Source organism: Emys orbicularis, chromosome 4 (genome assembly GCF_028017835.1).
Source record: "Emys orbicularis isolate rEmyOrb1 chromosome 4, rEmyOrb1.hap1, whole genome shotgun sequence".
In the NCBI taxonomy this organism is placed as follows: domain Eukaryota; kingdom Metazoa; phylum Chordata; order Testudines; family Emydidae; genus Emys; species Emys orbicularis.
This window is the reverse complement of record NC_088686.1, coordinates 67,095,659-67,110,543: the sequence shown is the minus strand read 5'-3', so window position 1 is coordinate 67,110,543 and position 14,885 is coordinate 67,095,659.

Here is a 14,885-nt window from a genome sequence, read left to right as displayed (position 1 = left end):
TTAGCCGTATGGAGTGGAAATCCATCAACTTCATGAATAAATTTGTTAGTCTCTAAGGTGCCACAAGTACTCCTGTTCTTTTCATAGAATCATAGAATCCTAGGGTTAGAAGGAACTGCAAGGGTCATCTAGTCTAACCCCCTGCCAAGATGCGTTGTGTCTAACCATCCAGGACATGTTTAACGTTACCTCTTAAACCAGCCCTGCAACCAGATTAGCAGTACTTACATGTACTGGTACAGACATGCTCCATAAAAGCCATTTTTAATATAGAGACAGGTATCCTCTCTACATGTAAAGCTGAACTACAGTAGCAAGTCAATAGTTATGATTGTAATGGTTATTTTATTTTAAAGTCCTCTTTTCAGTCACAGATTACTTTGGCTGAACTTTTTTATACTTGGTGCCAAGCCAAAATGGCAGTTGTGCATGCAAAACTCTTAATAACACTGATTCAGAAGCTTGGAGGTAACACAAGATGCTGTCTGAGGACATCCCCACTATGGTCCAGACCAGGACTCTGGAACAGCTTAGAAACTGCCCAGAAAACAGTGCTTCCAGATTTTAAACTAAATCCAGTCCTAATCAGTCTAATCAGTGATGCATGACTACTAATATAGTGCAAACATGATCAATAAAGTCTAAAGTCTCAGTTCTTTAAGTTAAGGAGATACCATGAATGCAAAAAAAAACCCAAAACTTATTTTTTACTCAAAAATATGTTCTCTGGGTGGGTTTGGGATTTAAAAAATACCTTTGGGCAACTCATTTGTTGTGAAGCTTCAGATTTAGAATGGACAATATCTGATCTTAAGTGAAGAAATTTGGTTATGAAATTAAGTTAATTTGCTTTCAAAGAGAAAATTAGCAGCAAACTTAACAATGGAGTGGCTAGCTACTGCTGCATGATATATGACTTTAGGTACAGGGCATACATTTCCCTTTTACCTGGAAAACAGTTATCTGATTAGTCTCATCTGCATGGGATTCCACATGACTTTACAGAAGAAAGAGCTAGCGTTCTCTTTTAGAACTACAGATCATCCTAGCTAGCTTACAAGTGCCCCCTGCACCCACTGAAAAGAGTTTGTCTTTTAACTCTAGGTGAGTAGTGACACTGTTCAAAACAATAACCCTCTAACCTACTTGTCACCTGACCATTGGGCTAAACATTTTTAAATTAACGGTATACCAAACGACAAGAGTGATATTTCAGATGTATTTTTCCCGCAATTCACTTACACATAATGGAAGTCACAGAAAGTCTCAATTAAAGTGCCAATAGCTGGGTCCCTGAAGGCACAGCTGCATAGAGGTTTCTGGAGGCCTGGGGCAAAATCTGAAACTGAGGCTGTGACACTGGCAGACCAGGGGACAGCTCATGCCAAGACTCCTGAACACTGACAAATACATAGCTAGAGGCAGTCTGGCTCACCTGTGTGTTAGTACTGTTAAAATAGGCATCAGTTATAAATAGTTATAAAAATGTGTTTAGACTTTAAGGCATGCAGCAATTTACAAGCATTTAATCATCTCACTTATACCTGTATCCCATGTTATAGGGTAATATTTAAGTGTTTGCTCTGTAATTGTAAATCAGACATGAGAGAAGCAGTAACAAGTGTGAAATGCTAGTTTCCAACAGGAAGTATTCTCTGCCCAACAAAAGAAGGCCCATCAACACCAGATGAACCATTGTGGAACATCAGAAGACAGAAGGTCTTGTGGATTGTGTCCCCTCCTTACGTCACCCCCCAGGAAGAAGAGGTGTGCAACTGAATTCCTCCCAACAGCTGAATTTGCAACTAGAAGCAGAAGGGGGCAGGACAGAGAGAAATAAAAAGCCCTAACAAGGAGGAAATGTGATTTTTATTTATTTTATTTATTTATTTATTTTGCTACATGGGCTCTAAGGGGCAAGGATTACTAAGCATAAGTAAAAGATCCCCAGTGCTTGTCCTGCCTTAGCCCTAAAGGACATATAGAGCTTGCTTATCAGAGAAGCTTCTATTAGATTGGAACTCATTTGTTCGTATATATGTTTACCTGCTTTAACCTTATAAATAACTTATTTCCTTTTCCTAGTTAATAAAATCTTTAGATAGTTTATTATAGGATTGGCTACAGCCATTGCCTTTGGTGTGAAATCTAAGGTGTAATTGACCTAATGTAAGTGACTGGTCCTTTGGTACTGGGAGTAACCTGAATAGTGTTGTGATTTTTGGTATAAGGGACCATCTGTCACAAAGACAAGCCTGCCTGGGTGGCAAGATGGTCCCCTTGGGTACTCTGGTCTATCTGTGACTCCACATTAAGACTGTTGTAGTTCTTGAGGAGTTTACACTTGATAATTGGTTAGTGAAATCGAAGTCTAGACCTCACAGCTAATTTGGGGTCTTTGCCCTGCCTCTTAACACTCTGCCCGGAGGTTGGTACTCAGGCTCGTGAGCCACTGTAGGACAGCTTAACAGAGGCTATCTCTGCCCCCTTTCCAGAAAAGTCACCCTGGAGATGAAAGAATATAAAAAGAATGCTATTGAAAACTTTAAAGCTGATTTAGTAGCACAAAAGAAATCACATCACGTTATCTTTACAAAAACAAAGATAACGTCAGATGAGTTATAATTTTGGCTCCTTGCAAGATCATACTCTATTGACAGCATCACTAAGGCCAATACATGCTATTTACCCATAGTAGATTGGAGGCTTTGGAAAAAAAAATAGAAGCAGCAGCAGCAACAGGGCTAATTTGCTAAAGGATCACTCCTCTTCGAAACCAAAATCAGCATAGAGACAAAAATCCTTAGAGCAATGCAGATCTGTGGGGAAATATTCTGCAGTCCTTTTTAGCAAGTCTTGTTTAACAACTTAATTAAAATCACTTTTCAAATAGTCACTCTCTCAGCTTGTTTAAAACGGGGAGTTTCTTCAACAGAATCATCTTCCATCAAATCTATCAGGTAGCATTTTGATAGTTGAAATGTTTGAGATACTGTACTTGGCATCATTTGTTGTCAGGCTCCTAATAAGTGAAGTTATGCTGTTGATTGTTTCAGCTGTTTCAGATCTCCTTGTAATTTTGTATATAAGCACATCTAGAGCAATGTAAAAAACATCAACTGCCCAAAAGTAAATTATGAACAACGTCAGACCAAGTCACTTCATGATTTGTGCACACTTCTGGAAATGCTGTTGCCATGCCTCATGAAAATTCAGTTCCTGGTGTCCTCATTCTCCTCTATGAACCTTGCTGCCCAGATGGACTATGTCTCTCCTGATGCGCAGCCTACAGAGGAGAATGGGAGCATGAACTATCCAGACTGCAACTCTCATGAGGCATCACAGCAGCATTTCACATTTTGGCTAAAAAAAATGTTTGTTTGTTTTCAGATTTCCACCAAAATAAAAAAAAAATCCCAAATTTCAACAAACCTTTTTTAAGCCAGGTCTACTCAGCATTTTATAGGATTGCCTTGATCCTGCATGGACGGATCCTTATGCCCATGCCAAGTGCCAGTGAATACAGTGAGACTCCAGCCAGGCATAAGGGTTTGCCCACATGGATCCAATTGCAGAATGAGGGTCTTAAATGGTCAGCTCTTCAGGTCAGGAACAGAGCAGTCATTTGTTTGACTCAGAGCATCCAGAGTGCTGTAGTACATAAACAATAACATCCATTTGTCATCTCAGTTTTGTTGAACCTCCTTGCCCTTGCATGATGGGAACTATTTTATATACCTCTGTCATATTCTAATATGATCTTTTATCCCCAAATAAAATACTGTTTTCTTAGTTTCTCCTCATATGAAAGTTCTCCTTGCCCCAAATCACACACATGTACAGTATACTGCATTGAATCACTTGTTTATTTTCTCTCTCTCATGTGTCATTTTGACCACAGGTAACAAAACCTTAATTCAGTATTCAAGGTGAGGATGCTCCACCAGTTGACACAATTGCATTATACCTTTCCCCTCTCCTTTATCTTGTTCTGTGTCCTTTATAAAATCAGCTGTGTTTTATAGCGAAAGTGAGTACATGGCTATTAGTCAATTTACACTCAGTTGTTACCTAGGAAGAAAAATCAATTACATCTTGTCAGGTAATTAATCCAGTTTATACCCCATGGTCTGGTAGCCTCTGGAATCTCTTAGCCATTTCATACAGCGTACTCCATCTGTCATCCTTCCTGATCCCCCACAAGGTCATAGCACAGAGTATGCCATTTAGATCCTACAGCCAGTTACCTTAGCAGTTCTTTCCTGGGGACTTGGATAGATTTCCAGTTCCTAATTAGAAAGTACTTTCTTGTGAGGAATGATAACCCAACCAACTCTAAGTCATTTTTAATAGCTCTTACTTACTCCTTTAATTTCCATCCAATCAAGTCCAAAGCCAAAGATTTTTGGAACCTATATACCAGGAAGTTATGTAGCTACCAGTATTTTAAATATGAAAGACTGGAACTGTCTCTCCGTTCCATAACACAGGTATCAAGTTTCAGTATCTTTTCTCCTCCTGAAGACCTTCTCACCAGACTCTACTAAGAATAGGGGCAATATATACATTCTTTGTGGAGGTTTATTAGTTTAAAAGTTTGATTCATCTACTAGTTCCTTCCAAACCAGTTTACTGCTTCCAAACAGGTCTGTGGCTTGGTCTATACTATATACTTACTTCGGTATCACTATACAAACCTTAACCCCCTGTGTAGACAGCGTTATGTTGGTGGGAGAGCTTCTCCCGCCAACATAGCTACCACCTCTTGCAGAGGTGGACTTATTAAGCCAATGGGAGAGCTCTCTCCCGTCAGCTTAAAGCATCTTCACCACACGTGCTACAGAGGCACAGCTGTGCTAATGTAAATTTGTAGTGTAGACCCAGAGGCAGATTTACAGTAAAACACTGGTTGCCCTGGCACTGGGCCCCCCAATGACAGGAGCCCCCCAATGACAGGGCAGCTGCAGGGGCAGAAGCTTGGTCCTGCCAGCTCCTGGGGCTCCTGCTGCAGGCTCTGCGCCCACCGGCAGCCAACCTCCCCGCTCCCCACCTCCTCCCCCAAGCGTGCCGTGTTCCCGCCCCTCCCCCTCCCTCTCCGAGTGGTGCCCCCGTCGCCGAACAGCTGTTTGCCGGTGCTCAGGTCACTCTGGGAGGGAGGGGGAGGAGCGGGGCCACAGCGCACTCGGGGAGGAGGCAGAGAAGAGGCAGAGGCGGGGCCTTGGAGAAGGGGGCCTTGGAGAATTGGCGCAGGGCGGAGCAAAGGCAGGGCCCCCGTACTCCCCCTACATGTACCCCCCCAGCCTCCTGCCCTGAGCAGCTCAGGGCAGGGGGCTGGGAGCACCCCCAGGACCCCAGCCCACACCCCCAGCCCTGACTCCTGCACCCCCACACATACCCAGCCCCCCACACCCCATGCCCTGACTCCTGCACCCCCCCCCACATTCCCACCTGCACCCCTTGCACCAAATGGGAGTTGCCCCAGGTAAGCGCTCCCCACCCCAACCTCCTGCCCCAACCCTGAGCCCCCTCCTGCATCCTAACTCCTGGCCAGACCCTGCACCCCAACTCCCAGCCTGCTCGTGCACCCTAACTCCCTCCTAGACCCTGCACCCCCAGCCCTGAATCCTGCAACCCCCTCACACACTCAGAGCCATGATTCCTGCACCCCCTTATGCACCCCCAGCTACCTGCGCTCCCTGACTCCTGCCCCCCCTCACCCCTGCCCACCCTGACCCCTGCACCCCCCCACACATCCTCATCTGCACCCCTTGCACCAAACGGGAGCTGCCCCAGGTAAGTGCTCCACATCCCAATCCCCTGCCCCAACCCTGAGCCCCCTCCCACACCCCAACTCCAAGCCTGCTCCTGCACCTTAACTTCCTCCCAGACCCTGCACCCCCAGCCCTGAGCACCCTCCCACACCCTAAGTCCTGGCCAGACCCCACACCCCAATGTTTTTTTTATTTTTATTTTTTAAATAAAGCGCTCTTATCCAAAGCACTTTACAATAGTTAGCTAATGGTACAAACAATACACCTCTACCCCGATATAACGCGACCTGATATAATACTAATTCGGATATAACGCGGTAAAGCAGTGCTTCAGGGGGGCGGGGCTGCGCACTCCGGCGGATCAAAGCAAGTTCGATATAACGCGGTTTCATCTATAACACGGTAAGATGTTTTGGCTCCCGAGGACAGCGTTATATTGGGGTAGAGGTGTATTTGGAAAGATCATTAAGTGGTCCACCGAGACCCTCAGCAATTTTCAAGTGGTCTGTGGAAAAATAAGTTAGACTACAAAAACAATCAAGGTACCTCACTTTATTTTCATTTACTTATAGGAGGAGGATGAAGAAAAAAAAGAATGAAAAACGGGGGTGGTGGGAGGTCAGAGAGAATGTTCTTTTTCTTGGCTGGGTCCCAAGGAAGGGCCCCAAAAATGAAGCTGAGCACAGGGCCCCACTAACTCTAAATCCGCCACTGTGTAGACCTGCCCTGAGTCTTTCTCCCCCACACCCTGATTATTTCACAGCTTTTGAGGGGCAAGGCACATCCCAGGTACAATTTTAAAGTAAGTTTTACAGTTTCATAGACACAGGACCCAACCTTGCAATCTCATCCTCATGGGCAGACTCTGGCCCCTGGAGCCTGACATTGTTTGTTTTAATTCCCTCTCACATTCTCCCACATCCCAACAAATAAGCCAAACCACCCACATGTAGCCTCTTCATATGCTGATACCGACTATAAAGAACCACCTACTTTCCCACGTTAACCCTCCCGGCTCTGACCCCTTTTCCTTCAGCATGTACTCCTGAAAGGTCTCAAACAAAAAACACTCTCGGCATTTTAAGTGACTGGAAAGCTCCCACAACTAGTCTTTTTTGTCCTAGCAGGAGAAAATTTGAGAATTGTGTTGTATTAATGTAGATGGAATAAACGAGCTAAAGGTGTTAACATAACCCAGTCACTGTCCAACATCAAACCGTTGGAAACAAAGACTGGGGATTGGTATACAGAGACCTCAGCCTGCTTAACACCATGGCAAATACACCATTAAACATCATTTAACCTTTTCTGAAAGATACAGAGAAGAATGAAAAACAGCCTAAGCATTCGAAATTTGAAGTGTTAAATAGGGCTTTGATTTTAAACAGCAGCCCTTGTTCCCTTTTTCTTTAGCTGCAGACAGTTTTTAGAAGGAAAAGCTCCCTGTTTGACAGTCTCCTAGATTGCATTAAAGATGGTAATAACGGTCCTTTTGAGGAAAAGAGAAGTTAGTTGAAATGGGCTGGAGTCATTGCTGCTGCTAAGTCCAATCTTAGAAGGAAAAGCCCCCTTATTTGACAGTCTTTTAGTATCAAAGATGGTAATAACTGTTCATCCCTGGTGGTGTTTGGGATTTAGCTGGGGCCAGCAGGGTGGTGATGTCATCTGGGTCCCTCTCTCTGGTCAGGACATCCCTCAGTACTAGGACAAAGAAGAGGGGGTCCCAGGAGACAGTGTGGGTGGCAGCCAGGATGGTGAAGCTCACTCCAGTAGTCTCCATCTGTTCTTTCACTCTGTTCTTTTTGCTCTTTCCCCACAAAAATATTTATTTTAAGGAACTAAAAAGGGGGTGATGGGTGGAATAGCCCATCCCCTCATTATTTTGTTCAACAATTAGGCCCAATATTGGCTCATTAACTTCTGGCTCCACATTTCTTGCTTTTAGCAAGTTCAATCTCAACACAGTCCTTGAATCATATCAACTTGGTCTTTTTGTTTAGACTAATCTAGTTATTATGTCTCCTTATCAGACCTTTTCCCATCAACATTTGTTATTATAGGTTATTGTAAGGTCTTATGAACTTTTATATAGTTTTTACAGTTGAACTCATAATTTGGTAAATGTGTAGGTCCAGTTGTCACAACAGTGGCCTGCATACTTCATAAAACCTTGCACCTCCCTTTTTCTTCAGACACAGAGCACTCAGATACAGGAGATTCAACAACATAAATCTCCAGCCAACAGAAGGGGAGGCTGTCCTGTGTCCAACGTTAGATATTGTTATGGCAGGAATAACTAGATATCACTCTTCCACACAATCTTACAAATTTGTTTTCTTCACATGGGTACAGGGTTTGAAGAAATGCTATATTATTGTCAGTTTTGTCACACAATTTCTTTGGGGAAGAGCTGTTACAAATAGCAACAGAGTTCGTATTCTGTGTTCATATCTCTAGAACTATCGTTAATTCTTGATACAGAGTTGTTTCCTGGGAACCAAGCACTGGTTTGGGGCTAAGAGTCCTGAAAGAGGGATTTTGCAACCCCTTCTGTTCAAAGAATGTTGTATATATTGTAAATAAACAAGTTGCCTAAGAAGATAACCAGACTCCGTGCCATTGGTTTCTACTCCAACAGGAAATCAACCTCCAAGGCCATGCAGTCTGCTACTGCTCAGTAGAGGGGAAATATTTTCCAGCTGCATGAAGATTCAACTTCACACCTGAGGAAGACTAATAAGGAGCTGAAGTAGCTGACAATAGTTTTACATCTAGGGCAAAATGTTTCCTCTGGGATACCGGCCAGTTTTCCACTTTTCATCAAGCCTTTCATGAATATGTTGCAGGATAAACTTCCAGCAACCACTGCATTAAGAATCTGTAAACTGATACAATGATTCAGCAGAAAGGGGGGAAGAAAAGAAAAAAAACAGTGGCAGCCAGCAAAGTCTTGTCCTCAAGGGATATTATTTATAACAAGATACAACCATCTACAGATCATGGCACACTTTTTTGTGGTGATGGTGTTTCCCCATAGCCTCTCCATGAGCCCATCATCCCAGTATTTCACTCTGTATTGGCTCCCCATTGAATCCAGAGTCCAACTCAAATTCTCTGTCCTGACATTCTCAGCTCTCCATGAGATCACGTCTGCTTCCATGACCTTCCACAACAGCTTCCTTCCACCAGAGCAATGACACTATCAATCAATAGGGCAGGTTTGGGAGGAGACAGAATTTTCACTGGAGTTGGACTAAGACTATGGAACAAGATATAAAAATGACTATTGACTTCAGCATCTTTAGAACTAAATACAAGCCATTTGCAAAGCACCTAAGTCACTTTGGAAACTCAGGGTATGTCTTCACTAGCAATGTTAAAGCGCTGCCGCGGCAGCGCTTTAACGTGGCTGTGTAGTCGCGGCACCAGCGCTGGGAGAGAGCTCTCCCAGAACTGTAAAAAAGCCACCTCCACGAGGGGAGTAGCTACCAGCGCTGGTGCACTGTCTCCACTGCTGAAACTTGCAGTGCTGAAACTTGCAATGATCGGGGGGTGTTTTTTCACACCCCTTAGCGAGAAAGTTGCAGCGCTGTAAAGTGGCAGTGTAGGTCCTAGTCCCATTTTCAGATGTGACTAAGGCACTTAAGAATCTAAGTCCCATTGACTTTCAATGGGCTTCTAAATGCCAATATTACTTTTCAAAATGGGACTTAAGTGTTTTTGAAAAATTTACCCTAAACTAAAGTTTTTACTATTTTTATACTCCTGCTAGCTCTGCAGAATCAACCAATGAGCTTGATTCCATTTCTCCTTATGCATCCTCAACAGAACTGTGTATTAAGCCCAAATCAGTTACACCTGACTAATCTCACACACAATAGGACTGCAAAGGGGAAGCAGAGGGCAAAGTTTTACTTACAGACCATCTCTCGCTGCTTACAATGAATGACAAGGAAAGAAGCTGGACTGACTGAATCCAATTTGAATTGTGAATTAATAAGGCTAGTATGTATATATATATATATATATATATATATATATATATATATTTATTTTGTGACAAACCCAGACCAGTGGGGTACCGGAGTCTGGTAGAGGGCAAATATACTGGTCACTGGATGAGTAGTTTTCTGTTCCCTGAGTGACCAGACCTATTGGGATCCAGGAAGTGGGCGGGCGAAGCCCGTCCACTGCTAAAGGATCCCCCCCAGCCTAAGGGGGGGTCCACAGGACCTGGAGACCAAAAAATTACGGGGGACAACTAATAAAAGAACAGGGACAGGAGTGAGGTCAAAGGGTCAAACGAAGCGAACCAGACGGGGACACCGAGCAGAGAACCCCGGACAGCACCCACTGCTCCTCGAAGGCGTCAAGTCGAACGCCTTCTCCTGATCCAGGGACAGGAGGGCAAACGACAGACCATCCCTACACCCGAGTTCCAAGAGGTCCTGGACCAGATACAAGTTGTCGAAGACCCGGGACGGTGTAGGTCTGGTCTGGGTGGATCACGTCCGCCAGCACGGACCCTAGCCGCAGCGAGATGGCCTTCGCTACGATTTTATAGTCCGTGCTGAGGAGCGAGATGGGATGCCAATTCCGTAAATCGCGGAGGTCCCCCTTCTTCGGCAATAAGGCGAGCACGGCTCGCCTGCACGAAAGAGGGAGGACCCCGCCCTGCAAGGACTCGGCCCAGACGGTGACAAGGTCTGGGCCGAGGACGTCCCAAAACACGCGGTAGAACTCCACGGTCAGCCCGTCCATGCCCGGAGATTTATTGGTGGGCATGCGGCAGAGGGCTTCCGAGAACTCGGCCAGAGTGAGAGGCAGCTCCAGCCGGTCTCGGTCGCCCGCGCTGACCGTCGGGAGTTCATCCCAGAGCATTCTGCAAGTGTTAGGATCGGTCGGATCCGGGGAGAAAAGGCCTGCGTAGAAGGCCCTGGCCCTCCCGCACATTTCCGCCGGATCCGTGAGGGGGGTGCCGTCCTCTGCTAGAAGGCAGGTGACGTGCTTCTTGGCCCCCCTCTTTTTCTCCAGGGCGTAGAAGAAGCGGGAGCCACGATCCATCTCCCGAAGGAGGCGGATGCGGGATCGAACAAAGGCACCTCGGGCCCGATGGTCCTCGAGGGTCCGGAGCTCTTCCCGCTTCTCCCGGCACGCTCCGCAGAGGGATGGATCACTGGGGCTGGCGGCCAGACGCCTCTCCAGCTCTAAGACCTCCCGTTCCAACTGCCCTATCGCCGCATCCCTCCGTCGGCTGGCGCCCCGGGTGTAGTCACGGCAGAAGAGCCGGGCGCGCACTTTCCCCAGGTCCCACCACCGCCGCGCCGAGGGAAAGGCACGCCGCTGCCCTCGCCAGGCCAGCCAGAACTCCACGAAGCCCACATCCTCCAACAAGCTATTATTAAAGTGCCAATAGGCCGGCCCCGGCCTCTCCGCGCAGAGAGAGGCTGTCACGGTGGCTAGATGGTGATCTGAAAAAGGGGCCGGTCGGACGCTGGAGGAGTGGGCCCGGGAAAGATGGAAGCGTGACATATAGATGCGGTCCAACCGGGAGTGGTACGACCGATGGACCTCCACCCGGACAAAAGTGAATGTCGAAACGTCATCCGGGTGGTGGTCGCGCCAGACGTCCACCAGGGAGTGATGTTCGACGATCTCCCGGAGGACATCCGCGGCGGCCGGGTGCTGCTCGGTCCCCGAGCGGTCCCATTCCTCAAGGGTGGCGTTAAAGTCCCCGCCCAGGACCAGGCACTCGCGAGGATCCAAGGTGCCGAGGAAGGCGGACGCCTGCTGATAAAAACACAACCTCTCCGGGCCCAATGTCGGGGCGTAAACGTTGACGAGATTAACCACAAGCCCCTCCATGCGGACCCAGAGGTGCAGCAGGCGGCCTGGCACAGCCTCGGCGACCCCCAGCACCTCGGGCCGTAGGTCGGGGGAGAACAGGGTCACCACTCCAGCCGTACGAACTGTGAGGTAGCTAAAATAGACCCTGTCCCCCCACTCCAGCCGCCAGCTAGCTTCAGCGGCCGGATCCGTATGGGTCTCCTGCAGGAAAATCACAGAGTACCCCCCCTCCCGAAGGAAGGAGAGCACCTGGCTCCTGTGGAGACCCATCCTACAGCCCCTGGTGTTTAATGTTGCAAAGATGATCGGCGCCATAAGGAGGGCTGGGGGGGATCCTCGCCGGCAGAGACGCTCACGGCCTCCGTCGGGCCGCGCAACAATCCGTGACCTACCCCATGGGCGATTAAGGAGTCACGGAAGAGGCGGACCCGTTGGTAGGCCGCAGCGGCCTGCTTCCCGGTCCTCTTACCCTCCCCCCATGAGGGCCCTCGCGGCCCGGAGGATCTGATGAAAATCCCCCCATCTCTGGAGTGCAAGCTGTACCTTGTTGCGGGAGCCACGGACGTCCTCAAGGAACTCCCGTAGCTCCTCTCTCAGCGTATGGGGGGGTGGGGTCACTGATCTATGGCTTTCCCCCAGTGGGGCCCCTGTCACAGCCCCGTGGCCCACCGAGACGGGCAAGCAGGGGGCAGACCCTCGACGTGGCGTCCGATGGGCCGACGCCACGTGGCCCGCCTCAGATCCTGGCTCAATGGGGGGCGGCGGAGGGAAAATAGCAGCCCCTGGTGGGTCGGGACAGGGAAAAACAAAGGCCGCTCCTTGGGGGTCATCCTCTGGGATATAGAAGGAGACAGCCCCACGGGCGGCAAAAGCATCACGGGAAGTGGAGGGGACAGGGACGGGGTCAGGGGTAGGACTGGAATCAGGAATAGGGACAGGGGAAGGGGCGATATTGGGATCGGGGGTCCCAGCAGCCAGGCCACTGGGTGGGGGGGGTAACAACTCGCAAATGGGCTCAGGGATTTGCGGGGAGGGAGGTGGGCCCTCGGCGATGCCGGGCTCGTGCTCCAAGGCAGATGGTAAGGCCACGGCATCTGTAGGTGGAAAATCAACGATGGGGCCCCCACCCGGGAAGGAGGTTGGCTGCCCCTCAGCCACGAGGGAGTCCCCTGGCAACTCGGGTCCCGGCTGCGTGGCACTGGCCGTCGCCTCAAGAGGCTCGGCAGCTGCTAGCGGGGTGCCATCTGCGGCCTGGTTGGTGGAAGAGTCCAGGGGCTCCTCGGAGGCGGGAACGGGGGCAGTGGATAAGGGGACGGAACACGGGGAAAGGGGGGCCGAGGCGAGGTCGTTCAAATCGAGGCCCACTGGCAGAGGGTCGTCCTCCCCCTGGGTAACCGGGGTCAGACCCAGGGCCTCGATCTCCTCATAAATGGAGGGGAGATCACCTTCCACCACCCCAGGGTTCTCCCCGCCAGCACCCAAAGCGACGCTCGCCTTGGTGCTTGCAGGGGCTTCAGATTGTAAGGGGGCGAGAGGGGCCTCAGCAGGGGCTTCCATAGGAAGGGACTCCGGAGGAGGGGCGATATTACCTTCCAGTGCTGCCACGGCATCCCCAGCCGGCACCATTGAATTGGAATCGGCAGGGGGCAAAGCGGAAGGCTCGGCATCGGTGCCCCCCTTCCTGGTCTTCCGGGGGGCTACCGCATCAGGTGGGAGGAGCGGAGCTCGAGCCTTCCGCTTGCCCCGCTTCCCCTGTACTAAGGACCAGCCCTCCATGGCATCATCCGGGGGTTGGCTAACAGGGGTCGGGTCAGGGAGCAAGGACGAAGGTTCAGGGACTCGGGGAGGCAATGGTGGGGCAGCATGTAGGAGGGAGGAGCCACCCTGGGGCATGCCCTTTTCTATGCCCGGCGGTATCCCTACCTCACCCTCGTCCACAGGCCCCGCCAGATCACAGGCAGCAGAGGCGGGGCCCTCCCGCTCGTCTGGGCACACTAGGGGAGATACCCCTTGGGCCCGAGCGGGAGCGTTGTTGGGCCGGAAAGGAGGAGGGGCGGCTTCGGGCGCCGGGCAGCCAGGGGCGCCGGCGATGACGGGGCCGGCGCCCTGCCGGGGCTCGGGGGTCCCGGATGCCCCTCCGTGCCGGGCCAAGGGGCAGTCCCTCCGGACGTGCCCCATCGCCCGGCAGAGGTAGCACCGGGCCTCCCCCGTTGAATAATGCACCCGGTAGCGGGCCCCCTGGTAGGGGACTAAGAAGGACCCCTCAAGCGCCTCACCGTCACGTGCCGCCGGCGGCAGTTGTAACTGTACCTGCCGGCAGAACGAGAGGACATGACGGAGGGCGGGGTCTTTGCAGCCCAACGGGAGAGGGCTGACCACGGAGATCGGCCTCCCCAGGGTAGAGAGGGCAGGTAACAGGGCGGCATTAGGAAGGAAGGGAGGGACAGAAGTCAGGACCAATCGGGCGCCCAGGTCTTCTAGCGGCTCCAGGGGGACGAACACGCCCCCCACCGCCAGGCCCTTCTCCACCGCCTCCTGGCCGGCGGCCTCCGATGCTAGGAAGAAGACGACCTTTCCGTACATCCTGAGTGACCAGAGCAGGGGCTGCACTAGAGTAATCAGGAACCTGCTAGAACCAGTTAAGGCAGGCAGGCTAATTAGGACACCTGGAGCCAATTAAGAAGAAGCTGCTAGAATCCATTAAGGCAGGCTAATCAGGGCACCTGCGTTTTAAAAAGGAGCTCACTTCAGTTTGTGGTGTGAGTGTGAGGAGCTGGGAGCAAGAGGCGCAAGGAGCTGAGAGGGTGTGCTGCTGGAGGACTGAGGAGCACAAGCGTTATAAGACACCAGGAGGAAGGTCCTGTGGTGAGAATAAGGAAGGTGTTTGGAGGAGGCCATGGGGAAGTAGTCCAGGGAGTTGTAGCTGTCATGCAGCTGTTACAGGAGGCACTATAGACAGCTGTAGTCCACAGGGCCCTGGGCTGGAACCCAGAGTAGAGGGCGGGCCTGGGTTCCCCCCAAACCTCCCAATTGACCTGGACTGTGGGTTCTTCCAGAGGGGAAGGCCTCTGGGCTGTTCCCCAACCCACATGGTGAATCTCTGAGGCGAGAAAATCTGCCAATAAGCGCAGGACCCACCAAGATAGAGGAGGAACTTTGTCACAACATACATACATACATTATTGAACACATTTGATATGAAAAATATTGAGTCAATAAGTATAGAACCCACAATGCAATATCAAGGAATCACTTCTCAGAGTGGAG